Source organism: Protopterus annectens, chromosome 5.part0 (genome assembly GCF_019279795.1).
Source record: "Protopterus annectens isolate FY-2018-M chromosome 5.part0, PAN1.0, whole genome shotgun sequence".
NCBI lineage: Eukaryota > Metazoa > Chordata > Ceratodontiformes > Protopteridae > Protopterus > Protopterus annectens.
The window spans coordinates 318,976,920-319,003,934 of NC_056735.1; positions in this window are offsets into that span (position 1 = coordinate 318,976,920).

A 27,015-nucleotide genomic window follows, 5' to 3' on the forward strand; every position below is an offset into this window, starting at 1 on the left:
ATCCATGGTTTGAGAAAAAAATGGCATAAGAATTCCAAGTTAACCAACTGTGAGTATAGTCACTAGACCCCAAAACAAGGCTATTACTGGCGAGGGTAAGTGCATAACTAACATCTGGCAGAGATATCATTTATTGAACCTGGACACTGCAATGAAAATAAATAGATATTTGAGGCCTTTCTGACCACTCCCTGTGTTGCAAAAATGGATACAAGTGAAATTCAGTGAAAAATGTAGTACCAGGTAGAAGACAGAGCATGTGCTCTGAAAGGCATAACTTAAGGGAAAGAGGAGCCAATGCCTAAGGCCCCCTTGTCTTGCTTTTATTTTTACAAACAACTTTATAGTTCATAATACAAATTAACAATGTGATAAATATTAATGAAAAAGATCATAAAACACTTTCCATTATCATATATATACATTGCACTTAGTTTCCATCTGCTTTTCTTGTGCATTAAAGCAGTCATACACTTTTCAGTTCCTGACATCCCCATATGTTCATCACTTGAGCATTTTGTGTATGTTGCTCCCAAGTACCCCATTTATTCTTACAAAGACTACTTCCTTCATCTTTTAATGATCCCAACTGATCTTTTGTTTCCTTTACAATATTCAGTACTTCATTTGCAACTGGTTTAATCTTTGATTTCCACATGGGTGTTCCTGCTTTTTTTTTTGCTGTTCATAACCTATAACTTAAGACCTTACCATGTCTTGGCAACGATTTGATGTAAAAAATAATTAAATAACCATTTGTAGATCTTTTTCTTTCTATTTCTCTGGTAAATTGCTATATCTGGAGCCACATATCAGATTGTATACCAATTTCTTGCTTCCTTTGCTATTGAACTTTTTTCCTATCTCCTTGGAATATCTGGTATTAGTAGTTTGGTATAGTTCTCATATTGTGAGGTTTCTTCTTTGCTGTTCTTCCTGCCCATTCAGGCACAGGCAAAAAAAAAGTCACTATTCCTTGCTGTTAAATATTTAAAATTTCTGTGGCCTCTATGAGTTTGATTATGGAGAAACAGGATAAAAACAAAACAAAAAAACAGTGAGAAATGCTTTTGCAGATGTGTTGAATATGGCCATAAGATTCTTCTGTAAGAAACTTGTGATTGTGTTTCCTGAGCCAAACTGGACTCATCCCATGGACTATTCCTACCCAATTCACTTGATGCCAAGGCATTCTAAGTCAGGTGCGTTTCTGGGCTGGGTGCTTGAAGCTGGTTATTTATCAGTGTCTTCAGTGTCATTATGAGTGGTGCTGTTTTTTATGTCAGAGACCTCAGCCTTCAATGTACCAGCACTGATCTCTTCCTCAGGGCAGTCCGGATCTTCAGTGTTGGGAATGCCTCTTTCATTGCCATCCACTTCAACTTTGGTAGGGAGAGGTTAGTCTGCAATACTGGCTGATCCCAGGCCTGCCTTCAAGGCCATGAAGAGGATGAATGTTTCTCGAGCAAGAGCTTCAACACGGTTTCCAGTGGCCTCAGATAGCTTCTTTGGGCTTTATCGGGTTCATTTGAAAAGTATTATTCTCCCCAGCATTCCAAAAAAGAGGATGTGCAAGAGAAGTCGCACAAGATACCCCTAGAATCTCTCTGCAGGCACTGACCTGGAGGATTGAAAAGTTTCTCCACAGCCCCCCCAAGCAACACCTCAGTTGACAAAATCTTAGAATTGATGAGACAAAGGGGGTCCTAGCCCAAAGATCCATCCTCTCAGGGCAAGGAAATGTTTGCGGCATGTCACTGTACAGCCTCTTCCTGGATTGTTCCTCCTGCTGACCCACCTCATTGATTTGGCTATGAGGGCATGTCAGTAGCCTGATTCCCTCTGACCTTATTCTGAAAAAGGCAGACAAAATCCTTCATCCTTTAAGGATGGGAAGTACTGGTTCAAGGGCTCTCTGGTGGACTCTCTATTTGTAACATCAACTACTAAAAACAGAGCTGTATGAGGAAGCATGTTTGGTTCTTGGACATTTTTGTCATGAGTGTTAAAAGTATGCTACATATATGAACTTCTTCCATAAGGATCTAGCAGGACAGGCCTTATTCTCTTTCTGCAGTCCCCCCCCAAGGAGTAATCCTGTAAACAGTTAGACCATGGTGGGGACAATGCTAATTATCACTAACCTTCTTATGCAGCTGATGCACAATGCAGCCAGTGAGGTGTCAAATGTAATGGGTACAGATGTCACCATGAGATGTCTAGCCTGGCTTTGGTTATGTGATTTTACAAATAACTTCAAAGCATCCTTTACACCCTCTGCTCCAAGGAAGGATGAAGGCAAGGCACTGTTGCCATTGGAGTCAAATTTGAGACCCTTCACTTGATCATTCAGCAGGAATCAAAAGAGGTCCAAATCTCTAATTTACAAAGACCAGCATCAACCCTTTAACTCCTTGGACAGGGACATCCATGGCAGAACCAGCCCCAACAACAGATTGAAACCCGGAGATTGTGGTGGACCATAGAATCAGGGATTTTAGGGAGTCCTTTCTGGGTAAACATCCAGCATCCCTGAAAGGTTACCATGCTGCTCTCCTCTGAAGGCAGTCAGCACCCTCTCTTACTATGTTTTTCTGGGTTGATGGCCAGCACACTGGATCACTGGGAAAGAGAGAATATCCAGAGATTAAACAGTACCCTCTTCCCATTCACCACCTCATTGAACTTGTCCACTTTCAGATGTTCCATCCTGCCAACAAAAAACAGCCAGAAGATATTTATTTTCTCTTTTAGAAAAGAGCAATACAAGAGGTCCCATCAGACCAGAGAGGGTCCAAAATTTATTCAAGATTATTTTTAGTGCATAAGAAAAACAAGGTCCTAAGGCCGATTTTAGATCTCAGCAACTTGAATCTTTAAGTCAAAAAGACATCCTGTTTAGAATGTTTACTGTGCAGTCTATTTTTCCTGTCTAAAGGCAAACAATTGGATATGCTCGATAGATTTTCAAGGTGCCTACCTCCACATCAAGATAGCCAAGGCATCCAGGAGATTTGTACATTTTGGTTGGGAGTCTGTCCTTACCATTTCAACATCTTGCTCTTTGATCTCACCACAGCCCCCAGATAGTTACCAAGTGCATAGTGGTAGTCACAGCAAATTTGCAGCTCAAGGGAATCTGTGTTCCCGTACCTGGATGACTGACTTTTCACTGCTATAACAGATGAGTTTTTTTTTTTTTAACAGAACACAAGACAGATTACTAACTGCAGCATTGCCTAACCTTAGGTATTTCTGTGAACTATGAAAAACTCAATCTGCTCCCAGTGCAGTCCCTACTCTTTATAATACTCCATCTGGATATTGTAATTAGCCTAGCTTTGAAACAAGCTCCTATACAATCTCCCACAGCACTATTGATGCTTCAGGTTCTGGGCCTCATAGCATCCGTTATCATCATGGTTACCCATGGATGTTATCACATGTGCATTTTACAACTGCTATTAAGAGTCCACTGGTTCTGGGTAGCAGAACACTCAGCAACCCCTGTAGCCTTGACACAGCTGTGTAAGGCTTATTTGACGTGATGTCTAAGTTCTCTCACAACTTTTGAAGGGAGACCATTTGATCCAATGTCTTTTCTGTCCACTTCAACAAGTTGGTATATGTAATCCGAGGCCGTTCATACTTTTGGCTCCAAGATTTGAGCTCATCTCCCTATAATGCAATGACACTCTAACTGCTCTCAGATTTCATTTACAGTGCTAGGGGACATATTTGGTTGCCAAGAGTCAATGATAGGTTATTACTCTATTCATGTAAATGTTAGTCTTTGACAAGATTTGCCTGTTTCTTTTTTTTTTTTTTTTTAGTTGATTGTTCTTTCCCACCTTGTTGCTTTACTTCTCTCATAAGAGGTGTTTGCTCTGTTCTGTTTTAAAAAAAAACTCTATAGTTAGTGAAGTAAGCAGCTGATGTCCTTCCTTAGATCACTGTTGCAGTAATCCAAACTGTTGGGTTATCTCTCACTAGATAACCTAACATCTGGCTGGGGTACCAAAGCCAAAACCTTCCATAGAGTAATACAACTAACATGAATTTAGCACAGTGGTGTGGAGGTATACGAGAAGATGTATGAGCATCATACTTCAAACTATCTTGTCACCTGTCTGTCTGTTCTTCGCATGGTCATCGGCGTTGTTGGCCTTCACTTGTTAGGAGGTATCCTGTTGGGGAACATTCCTTGTCCTTAGTAGTATTGCTATTTGGTACTTCATTAACTATCAGCTAGCAGGAAAGTGCAATTGTGGTTTGCAGATTCCCCATAAGAATCTCCACTCCCGATGCCCCTTCTGTTTAGGCACAGTGCACCAGTGCAAGAATTGTACAGTTTGCCAGGCCTTCATACCTAAAATCTTATGGATGTGACTTTTTCCCTAAACACATATTAGGAAACCCAGTGCCCTAAGCACCTCACCTAAGCTAAGATGGTGGACATTTCCACCCCTGATTTCCTGCGTATCCTGAAGAACAAACTTGTGGCCTAGGCCTGACATGATGCCTGCCCAATTGAACTCTAACATACCTGCTGAGGTCTCGGAACATGCAGTGCACCTGATGCCTTCTCTGATGCCCACTACAGTGACCCAGTCAGAGGCCAGTATGGCAGATGAGGTTAGGATGTCTGAAATGAATTTTACTACTGACAATGATAAGAAGGGGAACTCTGCATAATTCTCTCTGAAGGACCTGAAGGTATCCCATAAATTTTAGTTGGAGTGGAAATATGGTTTCTTATTGAGGTATGTCAGTGTTTGTAACCTCAGCATCTTGTGAACGTGGAGATCACATCTAAAAATGTTTCCTCTCCACAGACATCAGTAATTCCACCTTCTTTCACTCCATCTCCTACTCCTGCTGCCCTCCAAAAGAGGTATTTAGAATCATCCTCTGAGGATAAGGCAAACTCGGATTCTGATTAGCACTGCTTGGCTACTCAGATCCCTCCAGGCCAAGTGGCCTCTGATAAAGAATAGTTCCCTTACTGTGATTCTCATATAGGGGAAGCTTCATTTGGAAAAGCATCTCTAACATGCTGAAACATTTTGAATGGGAATCGAAACAGATTTCTGATGTGCAAAAAAGTTATGATATTTTAGAGGTAAGCACATCTGCTACTGCCTCTTGTGTCCTGGAGGTCTTCCTTAATGGCTTTGCATCAACTTCCACTGTTCCTGACTCTCAGCCAGAAGCCCCTGAAAGGAAGAACATGTTTTATAAAGTGCCTGAAGATTTAATGTTTCTATACAAGAATCCCTTAACAGATACTTCTCTTTTCCATGGCTGTAGATAAGCCGCCTAAACTCCTAAATGCTTCTAATGCACTTCTCTCAGTTAAAAACAGCAGAGCTATGCATAGATTGGAAAAGAAGGCGTATACTTCTTCCATTCTAGCCTTCAGAGCTCTGAACTGTAAGACACAAATGACTATTTGCTGTATGTTTTAGGGAACTACAAAATCAGGCCTCTGAGAAAGAACCAGCCAGTTAACAAGTAATGTCTATAATCACTCAGGCTTCATTAAGTGGCTAGACATAGCATCAAGTACAACTATGATGCATTGGAAGCTTCCTCCAGAGTAGCTGCTACAGGTTCTGTTGTTAGAAAGTATTCATGACTACAGTTTGTCTGTCACTGAGGACATTAAAGCCAGACTTCTAAATTCCCCTTTGAACAGGGATATTTTATTTGGTCCTGATGCAGCCAGTTTAAACCACTGGTAGAAGAACAAGGGAAAATGAATGATTGCAAATTTTCCTTACTTCAATTCTCCCACCAGGTGTTAAGGACCCTCATAAGGCCAAGAAAATGCCTATAAAAAGATTCCAAAACAAACAAGACAAGGTTTCAAAATCTGGAAGGCCTCCCTTCCCAGACAAGTCAGCCTGACTAGCCTTTGATGTTCATCATATTCATCACTGCTGCAGTAGCCTTGGTCATTTCAGTTGTAACACATGAAGGATATAACTGCCAGCCACCTTCCAAAGCTTCAAAGTACCTTCTAGGTGCTCAAACCATTAGACACCTTGAGCTGAGCCACTCTCAGACACTGGTTTGAGTGCCAAGCCCTTCAGAGCTTTCCTGTCACCAAAGAATGCTTCTTTAATGGCTTTTGAGCATCAACAGTCAACTTGTGCTGTTACACTGCTGGACAGGTAAGTTACCTTTGGGTAAAAACCTTTCACATTTTAATTTTGCTGTTTAATGTACATTCCTGATTTTTATCTAGGGGTCTGTGTTTTAAACGACTGTTTTGAGACAATTGTACTTCTAGATGAGAGCACACATTTTTCCTGTCCATTTAAACGTTTAAAGTAATTGAAAAACAATTTTTTTCTGTAGAGAGATTGTGTTTATTTTGTTTTTGGGGGGTGACAAAGTGTTTTCGAGTGTTTTTTGCAAAAAAAGTAACTTTTAAAGAATTTAAATTTTGACTGCCTTTTGTTGCTTGTTTTCCCAAGGAAAGAGAGACATTTTTGGCTTGATCATGGAACAAGCTACCAGTCTCACAGTCAGTCATTCTTTCAGTAACAAAAAGTAAAAGTTAAGCAAACCATCTTTGTCAGTACATCAGGTTAGCAATTTGCCTCAGCCACATGTGGGTGACTCAGCTGTAGCCATAAACTGTTGCTTAGACCACTCATCTTTTACCCTGGATCCCTCTGGTGTAGTACCTACAGCCACTATGGATCAAGGGTTAGCCACGTCCTCTGCTTTGGATGGGGTCCCCTCAGTGGGCAAGGAAGAGCCACATTTGTTGGTCCTGACAGAGGGAACAGGGAAGGTTTTGATGTTTAGTTAGAATGTTGTGCCCATTCCTGGGGTAGCTGCTGCCATTAATACCACTGTTAGCCCCATTTTTCCTGTCAAAAAGAAACCAAAATCTAAACGTACCTTCTCAAATTAAATTAATCAGGAGTAGTTTACTGGGTTTGGCTTGGGGTTTAATTCAGGCTATTGATCCTTCTTATAAGGTAGTTTCTGGTAAAATAAACAGAGATAATTCTTAATCTGGACAGGAAGATAAGACAGATGCAAGGTTTATCCTCAGATTTCTGATTCAGACTCTGAGGAGAGCTCAGTTTCTTATTCTCCCTATGGGAGTTTTTCTTTCGCTGAGACTATTTCCAGAATGTGCTAGTGTTTTCAGTCAAAGAACACTGAGCTTTCTCAGTCCCTCAGAAAATACTATGAGCTGTTACAGAAGGAATTTCCAGAACCTTCACCCATTTCTTCAATTCTGTCAGCTTTACAGGATGTGTGTGTGTCACTGCCTGGAATATTAGTGATAGCCTGGTGTTCCTAAAAAGACAGATTGCATAAAGTTCCTCAGTCTGTTTTAAGTTTTTATAAACACATCCCAAACCTGACCCAGCAGCTGTAGCTTTAGTTAATTCTACTGCTGCTAAACATTTAGATCTGATATCTTTTTCATCTGTTCCTCAACCAATGAGTTATGGATCCGACCTCTGATGCAACCTCAGCCACCTCTAAAGACTTGTATCTGTAGTTCAAGCTCCTCCCATTATCCATAATCTTTTCTAGTTACAATTACTTCAGATCTCATTTGACACTTCAGCAAATGGAAGTGGTATCTTTAACTTTTTATGGTTACATTTTTTCTGGTTCTTCCACCACTCTATTTCATAACTTAATATGTAAAAAAAGAAAGATTTTTTTTCTGGTTTATCCTCTTATTGACGTAGGCCTTTCTGTAGCTAAGATTTTCCCTCTTACTGCTACCTGTGTACAGTTACCTCTGCATGTTACCATTGTTAGTAATTATATTTTTTATCATTTTTGGTAATCTCTCACCCTCTCTTTTTCTTGTACCTTTTCATTTCCCTTTTTAGGTAGATACAATGTCGGATAAGCCATCTGGGCTTAAAAAATGCCTAACCGAAGCTGATGGGGACAGCCTGATAAGGAAGCTTCTCAAGGCCTAGATTCAGTTGGGAGTTATACCGTCTCCATCTTCCATCAGACCAGTCAGCCTACCACTGGCTCCTACTCAGTTGTTGACTCCTACTCTGATTTGACCTTTGATTTTGTAGCCATTAGATCTGAGAATCCCGAGTTTGTCTGTCAGATACAAAGGCTTGGCCTTCTTTGACTCCATTGACACCTCTGATCCAGTCAGCTCTGACCTTGTCAGAGCTGAAAGGATCTTGGAGCCAAAGCTTTGACACCGGATTCAGGGGTTAGGGTTGACTCTGATGTCCTCAAAGCCATCTCTTCCTCTTGGAGCCTTGGCACTGGACAACTTGGTTCTGACGTCTGCCTCAAGGCAAATCAAGGTAAGGCTTGCAAGGGCAGCTCTTGCTTCTCCTGTTTCTTCAGCCTTTGAGGTAGTAGAGAGAGCTTTGTCTGCCTCTGCAAATAAGACATCCTTGCTCCCTTGGGTAAACCAATTTCATAACTGTCTGCTGTGGTCTTGGAGCCTATATGCCCTGTCACATTGGGGAAGCTGGCATATGCAAGCCTTGAGACAGTCCTCATTCAGGACTCTGGTCACACTTCTGAGTCCTCTCTGGAGCATCCTACCTGGGAAACCCCTGTGTAGCAAAGGTGCAAGATGAGGCACTTAAGATTCCCCCAGGAATCCCTAATAGAAAAAGGTAGCGACACACAAGAAGGGTCACCCAGATCACCCCTTGAGGATGTCTCCTTCAGTGAAATACTCAAGGTTTTCAGACAGAAAGGTGGTTGATCTTCTGACCACTCCCTTTCCAAAAGGAGTCCGTGTTTCTTGAGGCTTTCAGAGCCAGTTCACCTAAGTCCTGGGTAGTCCCCCTGGTGGACAAGATGGTGGACCTCATCTCCCACCGGGAACAGAAGAATCTGGATGTCATATAGTGAATTTGTAAAAGACTTGACATGTACCTGATTGCACCTAACAATCAGACCCCCTAGTAGATGTTATGGTGGTAGCAGTGGCCATCAAGAAAGACCTTGCTGAGCCAAGTTCTACTGTCTGTCCCCCCAAAGAAGATTCCAGGGTTTTGGACAGATTTGGGAAGTAAGTGTATGTGTCAGTGATTTTTGCCCTCAGGTCGTTGAACCATTTGGCACATATCACAAGATTTCAGAGGAACTTGATCAAAGAGGTTTCCAGTGCCCTCTTTGGGGTCTATGTCTATAGAGGACAAGATTGCTTCTATGCAACTGGCCACCCTACAGTCCTTATAGAATTCCTCTATGAGGCTCATTTCCCATGCCTCAGAAGGTGCTTCATGAGCTGCTGGCTCAGAAATAACTGTGAGATGGCATGCCTGGATACACTTATGTGACTTTGTGGAGCCTTTCAAGGCATCATTTTTCATTGCTGCCTTTGGATCTACCTTATTTGGCCCCAAGGTTAAAGGAACCCTTCCAGGAGTGAACAAGATGAGAAGAATTTATCTGCCATAGGAATCTGTTTTTCTACACTTCAAAGTTTTTTTTTCCTGGAATCAGAGAAGGGACAGGAAAATGTGGTTTTGGAAGTTGCAAGGCTTTTCCCAGGACTCCTATGGCCCAGATCCCCCTGTGGCAAAGGGGGGGGGGACTGTAATAATAGACATTGCCCTCGTGGCAGAGGAGACGTGCAAAATCAGGGTTTTAGGTCCCTTCTCTGGGAAACCCTATCAGTGCTCCTGAAGGGATGCTCGACTGTTGCTGTCTACAGGCAGTAGGGGGCACTTATCCCCGCATCCACAAACCTGGACAGACATCACCAAAAACAATTTGTTGCAGAGGATTATTTCTAGAGGTTATTACATACCATTTTTCCTACAGTCTCCCAATAATTCTACAAAACTTCCAGACATTCCACCCAGTCAGAGAAAAACAGCAGCCATAGAAATACAACAAATGCTGTGAAAAGTCATCCAGATGCCTCCCTTCAGACCAACAAGAATTCAGAACTTATTCAAGGTTTTTTTTGTTGCTGAAGAAAACCAGGGACTTTAAACTTACCCTAGTTCTCAGCAACTTAAACCACTATGTCAAACACTCCAAGTTCTGAATGGTCACAGTTCAGTCTATTTTTGATGCTTCTGCGCAAGGATGTTTGGGTGTGCTTGACAGATCTCCAGGATAAGTGTTATCACATCAAAATAGATAGGTATTCCAGGAGATTTCTTTGCTTCTGGATGGGAGCCAGTCATTAGCAATTCAAAGCTATGCCCCTTGGTCTCATCACAGCCCCCAGGGGGTTCACTAAGTGTATGGCAGTGTTTGGAGCTCACCTAAGACTGCTAGAATTCTTGGTGTTTCCATATTTTGATAACTGTCTCATCTGTGCTCCAACCAAGCATCTACTGATTCAAGTCAAGGAGTACTTGCTCAAACTATGTTTTCAAGTAGGCATTACAGTGAACTATGCCAAGACTCACCTCTCTCACGCTCAAGTCCTGGATTTCATTGGTGCTTGTCTGAACACGGTTACTCAAATAGCAAATTTCCCTCACTTAAAAGTAAATACATTATACAGTCAAGCATCAAACTTACTGCCTCTTCTTTCCCTGACAGCAAGGTTGGCCTTACAACTCCTGTGATCTATGACCGCTTCCATAACTTTAATATCTATAGCAAGATATTGCATGAGGATGCCATAATGGATGCTTGTGGTGCAGTGGTCAGACAACACCCCCTCTCTGCTCCAATATGTATTACAAGAATGTACTAAGAACATGTCACCTGGTAGATCACCACAAGAGAATATTCTCATGGCCACCCTTTTATCCTTCCAACACCCATGGCCGCATTGACTACAGATACCACCCAAATACGATGTGGGGGGATTACTTGAAAAGGATGGTCCAAGGCACTTGGTTCCAGATGGAGGCCTGTCTTTACATCAGTGTCCTGGAAATGAGAGGAGTCCTATTACTGTTGTAGGCATTTCAAGATGCTGTTCCCCAGGGATGTTTGCCATTCAAGCAGACAGTATGTCAGTTGTGTGATATATCAGGAAGCAGCGGGGAAACCAAGTCTTACCCCTTGTGTCAAGAAATGAAAGTTTGGCATGGGTGATTTCTTCTAGCAACACATATTCTGAGTAAGTCCATTGTTTTAGCAGATAAATTGAGCAGGTCCATCTTACTACCTCACGAGTGGTCTCTCAACTCAGTGGTGGCAAAATCAATTTTCTGTTAACTCATTACACCCTAGTGATGCCTCCAGGTGCATCTGCAGTTAACTCCTACTAACGCCTCTAGGCGTGAAATATTGCTTGTTCATATTTGCATCAATAATTTCAAAAGCGTGCTATATACAAGGTTTTAAAATATTTCATCTTAAAGCTTGCACAATGGCAAACTCAACTGCATTAATATTTGACCCATGTCTAGTGCAGGTAAAGAAATATCGACTGTTGTTTTTATGATATTAATTTATATAGATATAATTTCACATTTTTTTCTAAATATCTCAATAACCTAGTAACACAGATAGAACTCTTTAACCTCACGTGAAAGCTCTCAGCTAGATGAATAAAATTCTACTCTCAGTATGTGTATAACTTGAGTGGTTGCTGAGATATTGTAAATTGTTTACAAAGTATTACAAACATAATAGTTACTGTGTTTACTGTGACTTATAAAATTCAGTTTAAGACTTAGAACCTAGTTTATGCTGAAGGGTATGCCATTTATACTTCTTTCGTAACCCCTATGGTTCCAGAGATATATTTGTTTGAAATGTGAGGACATAATTTGATTCTGTCAAAAGCCTTAGGCTCTGCCCCTTGAAAGTTACAGTGCAAACTTCCTTAGCTTCACTGGAGTGAATGAGTTAATGGGGCCCACCATGCTGCAACCTTTTTTGATTCCCCTGTCAGTTCCAAGTGCAGTAGTTACTTCACTGAAATCCCTCCAGAGAGGGAGTCACCAAGGGATTCTCTAGTCCATGATTGGCTCCTGGGACTTCTGTATGCTTTTCCTCCTATGCCACTGATCCCCAAATTTCTATAGAAAGCATCTTACCAGAAGTGCAAAGTAATATTGCTTCTTTCTGGCCTGAACAAGTATGGTTCCACTTTCTGTGGCCTCATCTTGGGCACCCTCTCTGGGTGTTGGATCTGACCCAGTATCTCCTCTCTCACGCATCAGGAATAACTCACCCAGGCACCCTGTCCCTCAAACTGACCACAAGGATTCTCCACTTCCAGTGATTGCTAGACATCCCAGGTTTTCATCTCCAGTCAGACACATCCTCATATCTTCTCAGAAGGATTGTATGAGAAGGGTATATAAGAGTACATAGAAAGGTTCTCCCATTGGACTATCCAGAGACAACTATATCCCTTTTCAGCACCCACTTCATCTGTTCTAGATTTTTTGCTTCCATATTCTACCATAAACATTCAACTTGCAGCTCTCTCCAATTTTCTTGTAGGACATAACCATTCCTTTTTCGCCTCATCGACATCATGTAAAGCCTTTATTAAATGTATCTTCTTACTCTGATCCCCATAAAGGATGCTACTTCACCCTGGGATCTAAATATTCTTCTTCAAGACCTGACAACCCCCATATAAACCAGCTGCCAAAGCATACAAATTTTTGTCTTGCAAAATTATTTTTCTGGTCACAATCACATCAGCCAGATGAGTTTCAGAACTCCAGGCCCTCTCATCTAAGCAATCATATCTACTTTTTCACAAGGACAATGTGTCTCTCCAGACTAATCCTTCCTTTGTACCTAAGGTGGCTTCAGAAACAGCTATGAATCAATCAATCAATCAACCCTCCTGTTTTCTTTCCAAATCTTTCCAATAAAGGACAGTACATGCTGCACCTTTTAGATGTGCATAGACCTTCAAGTCTATATCCACAGAATGAAAGATTTCAGAAATTCAGACCAGCTGTTTGTTTTCCTTTCCAGAGTCAAACTGGGTAAATCTGTTTCAAAAGTGACTTAGCCAAATGGCTCACTGATTGCATTTTTTTCTTCAAGGAAAATGGATTGACACTTCCTAGACCTCTTCCTAGACCTTCTTAGGCTCATTCCATCAGATCTGTGGCCACATTCTCTGCCTTCTGCTCTAGAGCTGCTATAGATTACATTTGTGGAGCTGCCACTTGATCATACTCACTACAAACTGGACATCTTATCTAGGAATAGGGAAGTGTTTGGCTCTGCTGTACTCCAGAATATCCTTCCTTGAGGACCACACTGGAGTTTCTCAAGTGGGGAACTATGGCCTATCAATCGAGGAGCCAATGAAAAAGACAACATCAGGTATAAAAGTTATGTGCTCACCATAACTATGCATCTGTGTTGTCTTGTTTTTGTCTCTCCTCTACCTACTCCCCTCAGTCTCCCTTCCTACTTCTGAATTTTTTAATTCCTAAGTCTCCTATTTTTGACCTGAGGAATAATGTATTGCTTGATTGATTGATGAGCTCCAGCTCTTTTCTTCCTTGTTTTCCTACTTTATGTAGTTATTCCACCGGGATGTTATTTTAACGTGTATATTGTTTTCATCTGATACCTGTTGTACACCCACTATAGAAAGAACTCAGTCTGAAGTAATTCTGTCTACAAAGGAGGATTATGGGTAAGGAGATGGGAGGCTTTAGAAGTAGCCAAAGTCGGATCCATAACCCATCTTTTGAGGAAAGATGAAAATGGACAACACAGACGCATAGTTATGAGTATATAACTTTTAATGAATTACAATCCTACACTTTCTGATAAGGATGGAAAAATTATGGATAAGTATGGGAAAAAAGTGTCTGCTTCTGCAACTTTGATTTTCTGAATTTTGAATTATCTGGTTCATGTTAAAAGTTTATTCTAATTGTGGAAGTATGAGGAACATTTTGTTTGTATTTTCTTGTAAAGAAAAAAATTGCTTTAAATGGTTTCAATTTTAAATTCTCATTTAGAGATTTAGTTTTTGGTCTTGGTGCTGCAGAGGTTCTTCAAATTTTCCAAGGGATTCTCTAACCCTTTGTACAATTTACCCAAGAAACAAAGTAAACAGTGTCAGCAAAATGCTGGTAAGCAGATAACAAAAAGCAATGGCAAGGGGTTCCAAAATGAGTACAGGAACTCCCCAAAACAAAGGACAGTACAACAAGTCAGGATGACTGTTTAAGGGACCATGTCTCCCTCTGAACCTATCAGACTCTTAAAGTCTGAATCTCTACCTCCCTATTTGGCAACAGATTTTCAAACAAATGGATTCTGAAAATCATTCATCAAGGTTACAGCTGGCAATGGGAGGAAATTCTTCCTTCCCAGGGGAGTAATTCCTCATCTACTAGAGCAGACTCTTCTATTTTCCCCTGCACTTCATCATATATTATCTCTGGGAGTAATAGGACCAGTTCCTTCTTCCTATCTGGGGAAAGTTTTTTATTCAAGGATGTGTTTGGTGCCAAACGAAGAATATGCTTGGAGACCAGTTCTGGATCATTCTTTCCTAAACCAATTTGTGATAGTTCCCAAGTTCAAGCTTCTGTTACTTCACACCCTGTTAACCCTTCTTTCTCATTTAAGTTTTCTGGTAACGCTAGATTTAAAAAATAAATATGCCATCATAACATCCAAATTTCAGGAGTTTCTTATGGTTTTGTGTCTCATCATCAGTTCTCTGCTTTACCCTTTGGTCTATCCATTGCACCAAGAGTATTCACAAACTGTATAGCTTCAGTTATAGTTCATTGCAGGCTACAGAGTATCCACATGTTCCATACTTTAGACTACTTCCTTATCTTTGCAAAGGGTCAGGAATCTCTCAGTTGGGTGAGAGATATTTTGCACATGCTGGGATTTCAAGAGAGCATTCAAAAGTGTTTTTGTTTCCATCACACAAGATTGAGTTTCTGTGGTTTCTGTTAGGCACCTCAGTTCTTCCACAGGAAAAAAATATATAGATCTATTTCAAGGGTTTTCCACTCAGACTTTGGTCTGTGCAATGGACTACCTCAGGATTTTGGGTCTCATAACATTTACGATCCTCATGATACCTTTGGCAATACTCCACATGAGAAAGATACAATGGTATCTGAAGTCTTTTTGGTCCAAGTAACAACACCTATTAACTTTTCAAATCCCAGTTCTGAGATTTGACAGAAGAGAAATTACTTGGTGATGACAGCAAATATCCCTAAGTCCAAGTCACCTTTCACAGTCAGTCATCACCATAGCTCTCAACCTTCCATATCCAAAATGAGGAACGCTAGCCCTCATAATGTGGAACAAATGGGAAAAATGTGGAATACATACTAATAGCTTAACAACTTCAACTGGGAAGGTCATAGGATGGTTAAAATCTGCTGGTTTTACTTGTAAAGAAGATCTTTTAATGAATTAATATGATTCATTTCTATTTACAATGGATTTCACTTAAAAATATTCCTAACACTGAATGTGTGACAGAGTCTTTCAATGTGGAACTTTGAGGAACTTCCAAGGAGCATGAACTTTTTAAGACCCCAAATGAGGTACATTCCTCATAATGAGGTACACTTGAGAGGTATGGTCATCACAGACTTCTCAGCCTTTGCTTGGAGACCAGTTTCAGGAGGATAAAAGTGCAAGGTGTTTGGAACACCAAGGACAGATGCAAGCATGTAAATATAAAATAGATGCTCGCTCTAATCAATGCACTCAATTGGCAGAATCAGCTTTGGTTCCCTGAACCTCTTCAAGTTATTATGGACTATACCACAACCATGTAGCACATCAACAAGCAAAGATGGACCAGGTATTACCCCTTTGCAGACTAGCCATATTAGGTTGGGATATAGCTTTACAGCACAGTCTCACTCTACTGGCATCTTACATCCCATCAGAGGAAAGTTGTGCAACAGACAAGCTGAGCAGAACTAAGACAAACCCTCAGAAATGAAAACTGCATCAGAGGTTCTCCAAGATTTGATCTATCTGTGGGGAGTTCCTCAAGTAGACCTCTTTTCCTCCTCTCCGAATGATCAGCTGGCATATTTGTGTTCCAAAACTGTATGCAAGAAGGCCTGGAAAACAGATACATTTTCCTTTATTTAGAGAGGAATGTTCTTGATTGCTTTTGCACCCTTTCCACTGATATCCAGGATACTTATGAAGATTCAAAAGGAATCCCCTGAAATCATTGTGATGTCTCCCTTCTGGCTTAGGCAACAGCGGTTCTTTCTTCTGGAAATGGCTAGGCGCAATTACTACAAGCTTCTTCGCAAACTGGATCTACTCACGCAAGAACTGACTTCCTGGATGATAGGGTTTTAATTTCCTTTAGGCACCTGTTTAATGAGGATGTGAAGCAGGCACTAATGAAGCCAAGAAAGCCTGCTACTAGAAAAATCTTATATTAACAAATGGAAAAAGCTTTCTAGTTGGTGCGAACAGCATAACAGACATTCATTCAAGGCTAGTGTTTCTTTGGTTTTACAATATTTGTGTGAGTTGCTATGTGTTGACCTTTCTTATTTCTCATTCAGGTTTCATTTATCAGACATTTTAGCATTTCTGGCAATGGATTCTCCTCTTTTAATGCCTTTTCATGTATAACATTTTTTAGAAAGGGGTTTTGCATAAAAGCCTTTCAAGAAAACCAGTGGCGGCTCCTTGGGATGTTAATTTTTTTGTTAGAGAACACTTGCTTCATTTGAACCAGCTCACCAGGCTTACTTGAGATTTTTAACATTGAAAACTCTTTTTCTCACTGCTCTGACCTCTGCGAGAAGAGTATCTGAGTTGCAAGCTGTTATGGTGAGTCAACCCTGTCTTATTTTCCATAAAAATAGTGATATTATGTAGTCCTATCTTGCCTCCATTATTACATGTGAGTTCGGAGCAGATCCTCTGCTCTGACTCGGCCGCTTAGAAAGCCTGAAAACTGCTGATTGGCTCGTGGCTAATAGGTATCCCATGATGCATGCGCACATTCCCCAGATCTCATTTGCCGCGTCTTCAGTTGGAAGCTTCTTTTGGTTGGCCGTGGCTAAGTAATTTAGTTCTTTATTATTCTGATTGTTAGAAGTTTTTAACTTCTTGTGAAGTGCTTTTCTTATTGCTGTTAGCCTTATTGTGATAACCGATTGTGTCAATTTAACCGGACTTGACTTTTTCCTGGATTTGACTTTTCTGCTATGAAATTTTGGGCCTGTTGGCCTTTTTTGTGTGCGTTCCCGTGCGTGTGTGCGTTTTACTAAACCATTTTACTTAGAGGTATTAGTCTGTTTCCCTTTCCTTTACACTAGGTTTTTTTAAGTTAGAGAACCTAGTAAAACTTCCCTTGGTTGTTTGTTGTGAGAAATAGGGCTAGATCTGTTTAAGTTAGAGGATCTGGTTCCTCTCTTGTTGAGTGAGTGTGTTGCTTTTTCTCTTCAATCTCCTATTGAGACTGCCATTATGTCTAAGGAACATAAAGAGCATAAACAGTCAGGATTTAAAAAGTGTACTAAATGCTCTCAAAAAATGTCCATCACTGATGGACATAGCATCTGTGTGTACTGTTTAGGTGCCATACATCTTCAAGAGACTTGTCTCTTTTGCCATTCCTTTAGTCCTAGAGTGCTCCAGGAATGGAAGAATAAGTTGATTCTAAAAGGATGTTAAAACCTTCTTTCGAGGAAGACCTAGCCAGCTCGTCCTCCTCTGCTAGGTCGCATTCTTCCAGTAAAGATAAGGGCAAGACCTCCAAAAGGCCTTCTCCAGCTTCAACTTCTGTCTCTGAACCTCCACAGAAGTTACCTAAATCAGAGATGGTCTCTGTCTCTTTGGCTCCACTGTCCTTGGAGCCGATTGAGATTCCGGACATGGACATTGCAGTGTCGGCACCCAGTGCTTCGGTGCCGATCACCAGCAGTCCTTTTCGGAGCTGGTCTACAGACATTCCACCGGTCTCCCCTATTTTAAAATCACCTATATTACAGAGATCGAGGTCTCCAACACTGTCCTCCAGATCCTCAAGGAGCCTTTCTGAAGAAGACATCGAGAGAGTGATGCTCAAACTCCTTAAGTCGTTGGCCTTGCCAAAATTGTTATCGGCTACGACCACTTCTGTCTCGGAGCCGACTCCTGTTACCGACCCTGCTCTTTTTCCTCCTCCAACCCAGATTGGGCCTTTGGAGCTGATGCTGTCAGTACCAACTATAGTGGTGTCCTCAGCTCCAGCACCCCGGGTGGTTATCTCGGAGCTGAGCCCCACTCTGATACTGTCGGCACTGTCCGAAGTGTCTAGGGTCCGAAGCTCTTCAGTCGGGCCTGAGGGGGACACTTGGAACCGAACCTCTTTGGTGCCGAGTCTTCCTCTTGGTGCGTCGGCCCGAGTGAGCTTGGACCCTGCATTGTTCTCTGAGCCAATTCCTTTGGAGCCATCAGCGCCTACGCTCTCCTCGGAGCTGGGGCATCGTTTGGAGCCGGAGGAATTGGTTTTCGTGAAGATGAGGAGCATGTTGGATAGGTCATCCATACCACGTAGGAGTACTGATGCTATACTCCCTCAAGCACCGACTATGGTCTCAGCATCCTCTCTCCCTAGGGATGGTAGAGACTCACAGCCTCAAGACCCCTGTTTGGGTGGTCTCTGATCTTCTGAGACCTCCCCAGAAGACCCCACTGAGGAGCCCCCTCGGAAGAGATCATGTAAGAGGAAGCATGTAGACTCCCCTGATGAGTCTGTCACATCTGACACTGACCTCGATGAGTCGGAGGGGTCCCCTAAGTCGTTCTCTGAAGATGTCTCCTTTGCAGACATTTTGGAGATCCTCAAGCAGAGAGGCGGCTGGCCCACCATTACCCCTTCCGATGAGGACTCAGTGTACCTGAAGGCTTTTGGGTCTCAACCCTCAGCTTCATGGGTATCTCCTCCATTTGATGAATTGCTAGATCTCGTGAGTCAGAAGGCATGGCAGACTCCCAATACCATGGAACTGGTCCCCAGGAGGCTGAATAAATTTCTCTCTGCCCCTAAGGACAAAGAGTTTTTATCTAAGGGTTTACCTGTTGATGCCATGGTGGTGGCGGTGGCCACTAAGAAGGAGCTAGCAGAGACTTCTTCTTCTATCCATCCATCTAACAAGGAATCTGAACGATGGATAGGTACGGGAAGCATATCTTCTCTTCAGAGGCTTTTACACTCGCTGAACTATCTATCACATTTTACGAGACTTCAGAGAAATCTCCTAAAAGAGCTAGGAGATACTCTTCAGGGCACCTCAACCAAAGCAGTCCCATCTACAGTGTCGGCTCAGTTGGCTACCCTCACATCTATTGTTAACTCCTCCATGCGGCTGATTTCATATGCAGCTGATGGTACGAGTAGGGTGGCGGGTTCAGGAGTCTCATTAAGGAGACATTCCTGGATGCGTCTATGCAACTTTGCTGAGCCTTTCAAGTCTACATTCACTAATGCTCCCGTGGACGGATCCTCTGTCTTTTTGGACCCAAGGTGAAAGATACCCTCACCAGGTGTGAGCAGGAAGGAAAGACTCTCTCTGCCGTGGGAGTCCATTTTACCGTTCCTTATAGACCTTACCCTAAAGGTCAGAAGAGTGGCAAAATGTGGTTCAAGAAATCACAGAGACCTTTCCAGGACAGACAAGGTGATTCCTCCTTCAGAGGTAGGGGAGGAGGAAATAATGGTAGACATCGCCCTAGAGACAGGGGAGGCCCACAAAATCAGGGAGGTTGTGATTCCTTTCATGACCGTCCCTATCAGCATTCCTGATGTGGAACCCAGCTGTACATCTCTGGAGCTCGTTGGGGGTCTCCTGTCCTTGTACCCAGAACCCTGGCTAAATCTCACTCAAGACAAGTGGGTACAAGACATCATTACCAGAGGTTACTCTATACTCTTTTCCCATCCTCCACACCCTCCCAAAAGGATCCCAGATGTACCACCCAATCACAGAGATCAAGCGGCTATAGAGATAGAAAAGCTGCTATTAAAAAGAGCCATCCAAAAGGTCCCAACAGACCAGACAGGATTTGGAACATACTCCAGGTTCTTTTTAGTTCCAAAAAGAACAGGAGACTGGAGACCCATCCTAGACGTCAGCAGGTTAAACGAGCATGTAAAGAAGTCCAAGTTCCGAATGGTCACTCTACAATCCATACTTCCTTTGTTGGGGAGAGACAGCTAGATGTGCTCAGTAGATCTCCAGGATGCCTACTACCACATAAGGATGGACAAAGCATCAAGGAGCTACCTACGCTTCTGTCTGGGAGCCAATCATTACCAGTTTCGGGCACTGCCCTTTGGTCTCACCACAGCCCCCCGGGTGTTCAAGTGCATGGCAGTAGTTACAGCTCATTTGCGGCATCAGGGAATATAAGTCTTTCCATACCTGGATGATTGGCTCCTGACCGCCACCACCAGGCATTGTCTAATTCAGTCAAGAGATTCCACAATCAAGCTCTGTTCCCAGTTGGGAATCTCGATAAACTGGGAAAATCCTCTTTTTTTGCCCACTCAGTTTATAACTTTTATAGGAGCAAACATAGACACGGTTGAGATGTCAGCCAGACTGCCTAAAGACAGAATACGGAATCTTGTGCAACAAATTTACAGAATACTTCCCCTTCAAAGAGTCAAAGCGAAGGTGGTGTTGCAGCTTCTCGGGACTATGGCATCAACCATAACCTTGGTATCTTTAGCAAGACTACATATGAGAATACTCCAATGGCTCCTGTCATCCCAGTGATCATTTCAACAGTTGCCCCTACATCATCAGATCCTGATTACAGATTCTTGTAAAGGACCTACGTTGGTGGATTCAACCAGGTCATCTTACCACAGGGACTCCCTTTGTACCGCACCAACCCATTGCCTCTGTGACCACGGATGCCTCTCAGATAGGGTGGGGGGGCATTATCTTGGCAGTACTGTCCAAGGCACATGGCAAGAGCAGGAGGCCCATCTGCATATCAATGTCCTAGAGATGAGGGCAGTGCTTCTAACGTTGCAAGCACTTCATGACCTTCTCCCTCTAGGGGCGATAGCTATCCAGACTGACAACATGTCGGTTGTCTGGTATCTAAACAAACAAGGGGGAACCAGATCATACCCCTTATGTCGAGAGGCCACGCGAGTTTGGGATTGGGTGATTTCTTCCCAACGCTTTCTCATTGCAACACATATCCCGGGGACTTCCAACGTAATAGCAGACAAGATAAACAGGGCATATTTGGTTACCTCACGAATGGTCCTTGAACCAGAAAATAGCCAGTATGATTTTTCACAAGTGGGGACAGCCCTGCTGCGACCTCTTTGCCAGTCCCATCAACACCAAATGCAGTACCTTTTTCTCTCTCATCTCCCCTCTGGGGGAGTCTCCAAGAGATGCACTAGTCCATGATTGGCCCCTGGGACTCCTTTATACTTTTCCTCCTTTTCCACTCACCCCCAAGGTCACACAGAAAGCAATGATGTTGGGAAGCAAGATGATCCTCATCACCCCTTACTGGCCTCATCAGATTTGGTTCCCTTTTCTCTGGCCTCACCTGTTGGACTGCCCATGGATGCTGGACCCAGTGCCAGACCTCCTGACACACATGTCAGGTTCTCTTCACCCCAGTCTCCACACTCTCAAACTGACATCATGGCTGCTCCAGTTCCATCACTAGTCAGGCTTCATGATTTGTCTCCAGCTGTAACTCGTATTATTACCTCTTCTCACAAGCCTTCTACCAGAAAATTGTATCATAGTAAATGGAAGAGATTTTCCATATGGGCACACAATAGAGAAGTTGATCCATTTACAGCTTCCATTACTATTATTCTAGAGTTTCTTTCTGAACTCTTTCACCAAGGTTCAGCGGCTACTACACTCCGAGTTTAACTAGCAGCAATATCTAATTTTCATTTGGGGATTAATGATTCCAGTCTTATGTCCACAAACTGTGCAAATCCTTTCTTAAGGCTTCCACGATGTTAAGACCTCCTGTACAAGACCCCATTCCACCTTGGGACCTGAATTTAGTTCTGTCTTGACTTACTCTACCACCCTTTGAGCCAGCCCATAGTTGTCAGTTGAAGTTTCTGTCTTGGAAGACTCTTTTTCTGGTAGCAATAACCTCAGCCAGGCAAGTTTCTGAATTACAAGCTCTGTCTGTTAAACCTCCATACTTAATTTTTCATAAAGATAGGGTCTCTCTCCGGACTAGCCCTTCCTTTATTCCTAAAGTCTGTTCTCAATTTCACTTAAACCAAACAATTGAATTGCCAGTGTTCTTCCCTAATCACTCCAACAAAGCAGAGTATACATTCCACCAATTGGATGTACACAGGCAACTACATTTCTATATCCACCAGACCAAGGAATTTAGAAAATCAGAACAGCTGTTTATTTCCTTTGCTGAGGTGAGAATGGGCTTGCCAGTTTCCAAGGTTACACTTTTGAATTGGATCTCTAGTTGTATTTCCTTTATTTACAGTTCTCAAGCAAAGGAATTACCCTTTAAAGTTAAAATGCATTCCACCAGGACCTTCTCTACTTCTGCTGCTTTCCAAGCCAGGACACCTATTGATAGTATTTGTGCAGCAGCAACATGGGCTACCCCTCATACCTTAATTTCCCATATTATAAATTGGATTTAACTTCCAGGAGTAGAGCTTAGTTTGGTTCCATGGTACTCAGGAGTATCTTCCAGTGAGCCACCCATTCAAGATGCTAGGGATGCTGTCCCACATGTAATAATGGAGGTGAGATAGGACTACATAACATAAAGAAGTTATGTACTCACCATAATGTTCCATGTATGTAGTCCATCTTGCCAAACATTATTACGAACCCACCCACCAGTTCCCTTCCTGGAGGATCTGGAAAGTTTTTTTCCCTTTCTATAGTGTTTTTTTGCCTCAAGGGCTCCTTTTATTACAGTTTATTTTTCTGGACCTTTGTTCCTTTTTCATGTCTGATTCTGGTAGACTAGTAGCAAACAAGATCTGGGGAATGTGCGCATGCATCATGGGATACCTATTAGCCACGAGCTAATCAGAAGTTTTCAGACTTTCTAAGCGGCCAAGTTGGAGCCGAGAATCTGCTCCGAACCCACATGTAATAATGTTCGGTGAGATGGACTACATACATGGAACGTTATGGTGAGTACATAACTTTTTTTCTTTGACAACTGATCCTTCTTTTATGCCTAAAGTGTTATCAGACTTTACTCTTAAGCCAAACTATTCTGTGTTTTCCATGAACCTAAAAATGAAGGAGAAAGGATATTCCATACCTTTGATTTCTGGAGACAATTTGGACACCATCTTTCAGATCTTTGGATCAATTGTTCATTTCTTGTGAATGTAAGAAAGGACAACTTGTGTCAAAATAGACTATTTCCAAATTGTTGTTTTAAGCTATTACATTTTATTATTCTCACTACAAGGAAACTATTCCAGGCAGGGTCAAGGCTCACTCTAACAGAGCCTTTACTTCATCCATGGCTTTTTGGAAGGGGCTGGATTCTAGATGTATACTAGAAGCAGCCACCTGGTCCTCTGTGCATTTACAAGCACAACAAGCTTACTTCCTTCTCTAGGTCTAGATCAGGCTTTGCTAGGACCATTCCCCAGGGGCTCCTGGACCCTCCCCCTTCCACCTCCCAGATGTTGCTAGGATAATCTACCTATACAGCTAAGGGTACTGCAGCACTGATCAATATGATGAACACAGTACAATTGTGTAAGTAAACTTACCATGATAGTATTCAAAATCCAAAGACATGCACGTTGTCCAACTGGCAATGAAACGCTAGGTATGAAAAATCACTGTAATGTCTCCACAAATCAATGAACAAATCTTCACGATAAAAATTCTTTTATTCGAACCATGATAGTAGGTGTTTGCATGATCACTGCTGCAGTAGCCACTCCCTCCCAGCATTCTCCTTTGTTTCTTTTTTTGATTATGCCTAGGGTATGTATATATGTTCATATTTTTCTACTAGCTATGGGCTCTTAGGGCTCTGCCTTCCTCTCTCAGTTGGCATGAAAGCTCTGAAGGGATTGGTGCTCAAAGCTGTGTTTTAGGCAGCTCAGCTCTGTCTGCCTAATGGTTTGAGCATGTGGAAGGTGGTCTGCTCTTACATTCTTCACTGGATATAACCCATATGGCTAAGGCTACTGCAAAGGTAATCATGTGAACATTTACTTTTATGGTAAGTTTAATTACAAAAATAGAAGTTATGCCTTACCATAACACTCCATCTGTGTTGTCGATCTTCACAAATACTTGACTGTGGGCTCAGTTCCAAGCCTCAGAACCAACTTGGCCATTTATTTCAGCTCGTGCCTTCCAAACTCTTGAGCTAGCCATTTCTTTGAAACTGGATTACCTAAAGAAAGAGAGGAAAAGGAAACAAACAATTGGTCAGAATTTCTGAAATATTTTGTTCTGTAAAGATAAAAACATAGCTGTCTGTGGATGCCAAACAAATGAAGGAATACTCCCCCTTTATTGGAAAAATTAGGAAAAAATACCAGTAGCTGAAGTGTCTGATTGATATTAGATTCAAAAACTACCTTTGGTAGGAAGGATGGATTGGTCCTAAGAGAAATCCTGTCTTTGTGAAAAACTATGTAGGGTGATTTGCAAGACAAGGCCTGAAGTTCAGATACTCTTCTGGCTGATGTAATAGACAATAAAATAAAGTTTTCCAAGCCAAAAACTTTAAGTCACAAGTAGCTTATGGCTCAAAGGGGAGGCAAAGTAAGGGACTGGACTAATGTTAGATCCCAAGGAGGAATGGGTTCTTTAACTGGAGGTCTTAACATTAAGGGTTCCTTTAAAAAGACTTTTCAAAGTTTGTGTGACATAAGGGAAGATCCATCAAATCCCATGTGAAAGTTTGAGATAGCTGCTAGCTGAACTTTGTTGAGGTAGAGGGACCAGATTGATAAAGGTTAGCTAAAAAAATCCAAAACTTTATGGATGGGGGTGATATAAGGATCAAGTTTGTTCATAAGGGCCCAATTAGCAAATTTTTCCCATTTGCTTTGATATAGTTTCCTAGTTGAAGGTTTGTGATGGGCTACAATGATCTGATGGACAGGGGAGGAAAGAGAAGGATGCCTGGCAATCATGGGAATTGGAGAAGCCATGCCATGAGCTTGAGATGATGAAGGTTCGGATGAGCCAAGTCCTTTGAATGGGACAGCAGAACTGGAACTGGGTCCAGTATCCATGGTTCCTGAAGAAGATGAGACCAAAGGAAGGGAAACCAAAATTGTTGAAGACAGAAGAGGGCAATGAGAATTATTGAGTTCTCCGACCTCCTGGTTTTCTTTAGGAAGTGGGATATCAAAGAAATCGGGAGAAAGGCATACAGAAGACTGGGGGACCAGTTATGGAGAAGAGCATCGCTGCATGACTTTCCCAGAGGGGGGAATTAGGGTGAGGTAACTGCTGCCCTTGTTCAGAGGAAATGCAAAACAATCAAAGCAAGGTTGGCTCCAGTGACGAAATATCTGTTTCACCACTACAGGGTCGAGAGACTACTTGTGATGCATGACAGTGGTTCTGCTCAGCTTATCTACTATCATGTTGGAGCTCCCAGGAATGTGCGTAGCTGTGAGAAAGCAGTTGGAAGAAACCACCCATTGCCAAACTCTGAGGGCTTCTCGACACAATGGGTAAGATTTGGTTCCCCTTTGCTTGTTGATATACCAAAAACTACCGACATGTCTGTTTGAATTGCTACTGTTCCCAGAGGAAGAGTATCCTGGAATGCTTGCAATGCTAACAGCACTGCCCTTATCTCCAGAACATTGATGTGCAAGTTGACCTCCAGTTGGGACCACATGCCTTGGACAGTCCTTCTCAGGTAATGGCCCCCCATCTAGGAAGCATCTGTGGTCACTATGACTTGGGGATGCGGAAGAATGAATGGTCAGCCCAAGAGAATCTCATTGGTATGGAGCCACCATGAAAGATCTTGTTTGCAGTGATAGGTAATCATGATTAGGTAAGACATTGGTTGATGTATCAGTGACCACTGTGAGGCAAGTAGCCACTGTAAGATTCGCATGTGATATCTTGCTAAGGGGACAAGAGTGATTGAGGCTGCCATCAAGCCTAATGCTTGTAGGATTAATCTTGCTGGAACCCTTTTGCTTTGGATAATTTGGCCCACCTGAGCTCTGATCCTCTGTAGTTTTGCTAGCGGAAGTGAAGCAATTCCTGTTAAAGTGTCCAACCAGGCACCAATGAATTCTAATTGTTGAGAGGGCTGTAAATTTGACTTTTCATAATTTATTGTGATGCCTAGAGATGCACAGAGGTGCAGAGTGTTATCTCTTGTCCATTCTAACTGATGCCAGCTAGTAGTGGTGAGGAGCCAGTCATCTGAGGTATGGAAAAACTTGAAATCCCTGCTATCAGAGATGAGCCGCGACCATTGCCATGCATTTGGTGAACACCCTGGAGGCTGTGGTGAGTCCAAAGGGCAGTGCTATGAACTGGAAATGACTGGCTCCCAGCTGGAAGTGCAGGAACCTCCTGGAGCATTTCTCCATTTTTATGTGGTAATATACACCCTGGAGGTCTATATAGCATATCCAATCATCTTTTTCGGGTGGCACAGTGGTGCAGCAGTTAACGTTGTCGCCTCACAGCAAGAGGTTCTCCGGTTCGATTCTCGGCTGGGGTGCCTTCTGTGTGGAGTTTGCATGTTCTCCCTGTGTTCGCGTGGGTTTCCTCCGGGTACTCCGGTTTCCTCCCACATTCCAAAGACATGCATTTGGAGCGTTTCTCCCCGGGCCTCAGCTGAAAACAGGCTCTGTGGAACCTAGTCGGACATTCCCGGTCAACAAATGTTAAATAAAAAATAAATAAATAAAAAATCTTCCAAGAATGTAAGTATCGACTGCAGCGAGACCATCCAGAATTTGTTTTGCTGAACTCCCTTGTTGAACTAGCTGTGATCCAAGATGGGCCCCCAGTCCCCTGTTTTTTGGAGCACTAGAAAAAACCTTGAGTAAAACCCAGATCCTATTTGGTCTGGTGGGACTTTTTGGGTGACTCTTTTGTCGAGCAGTTTTTGGATTTCTACAACTGC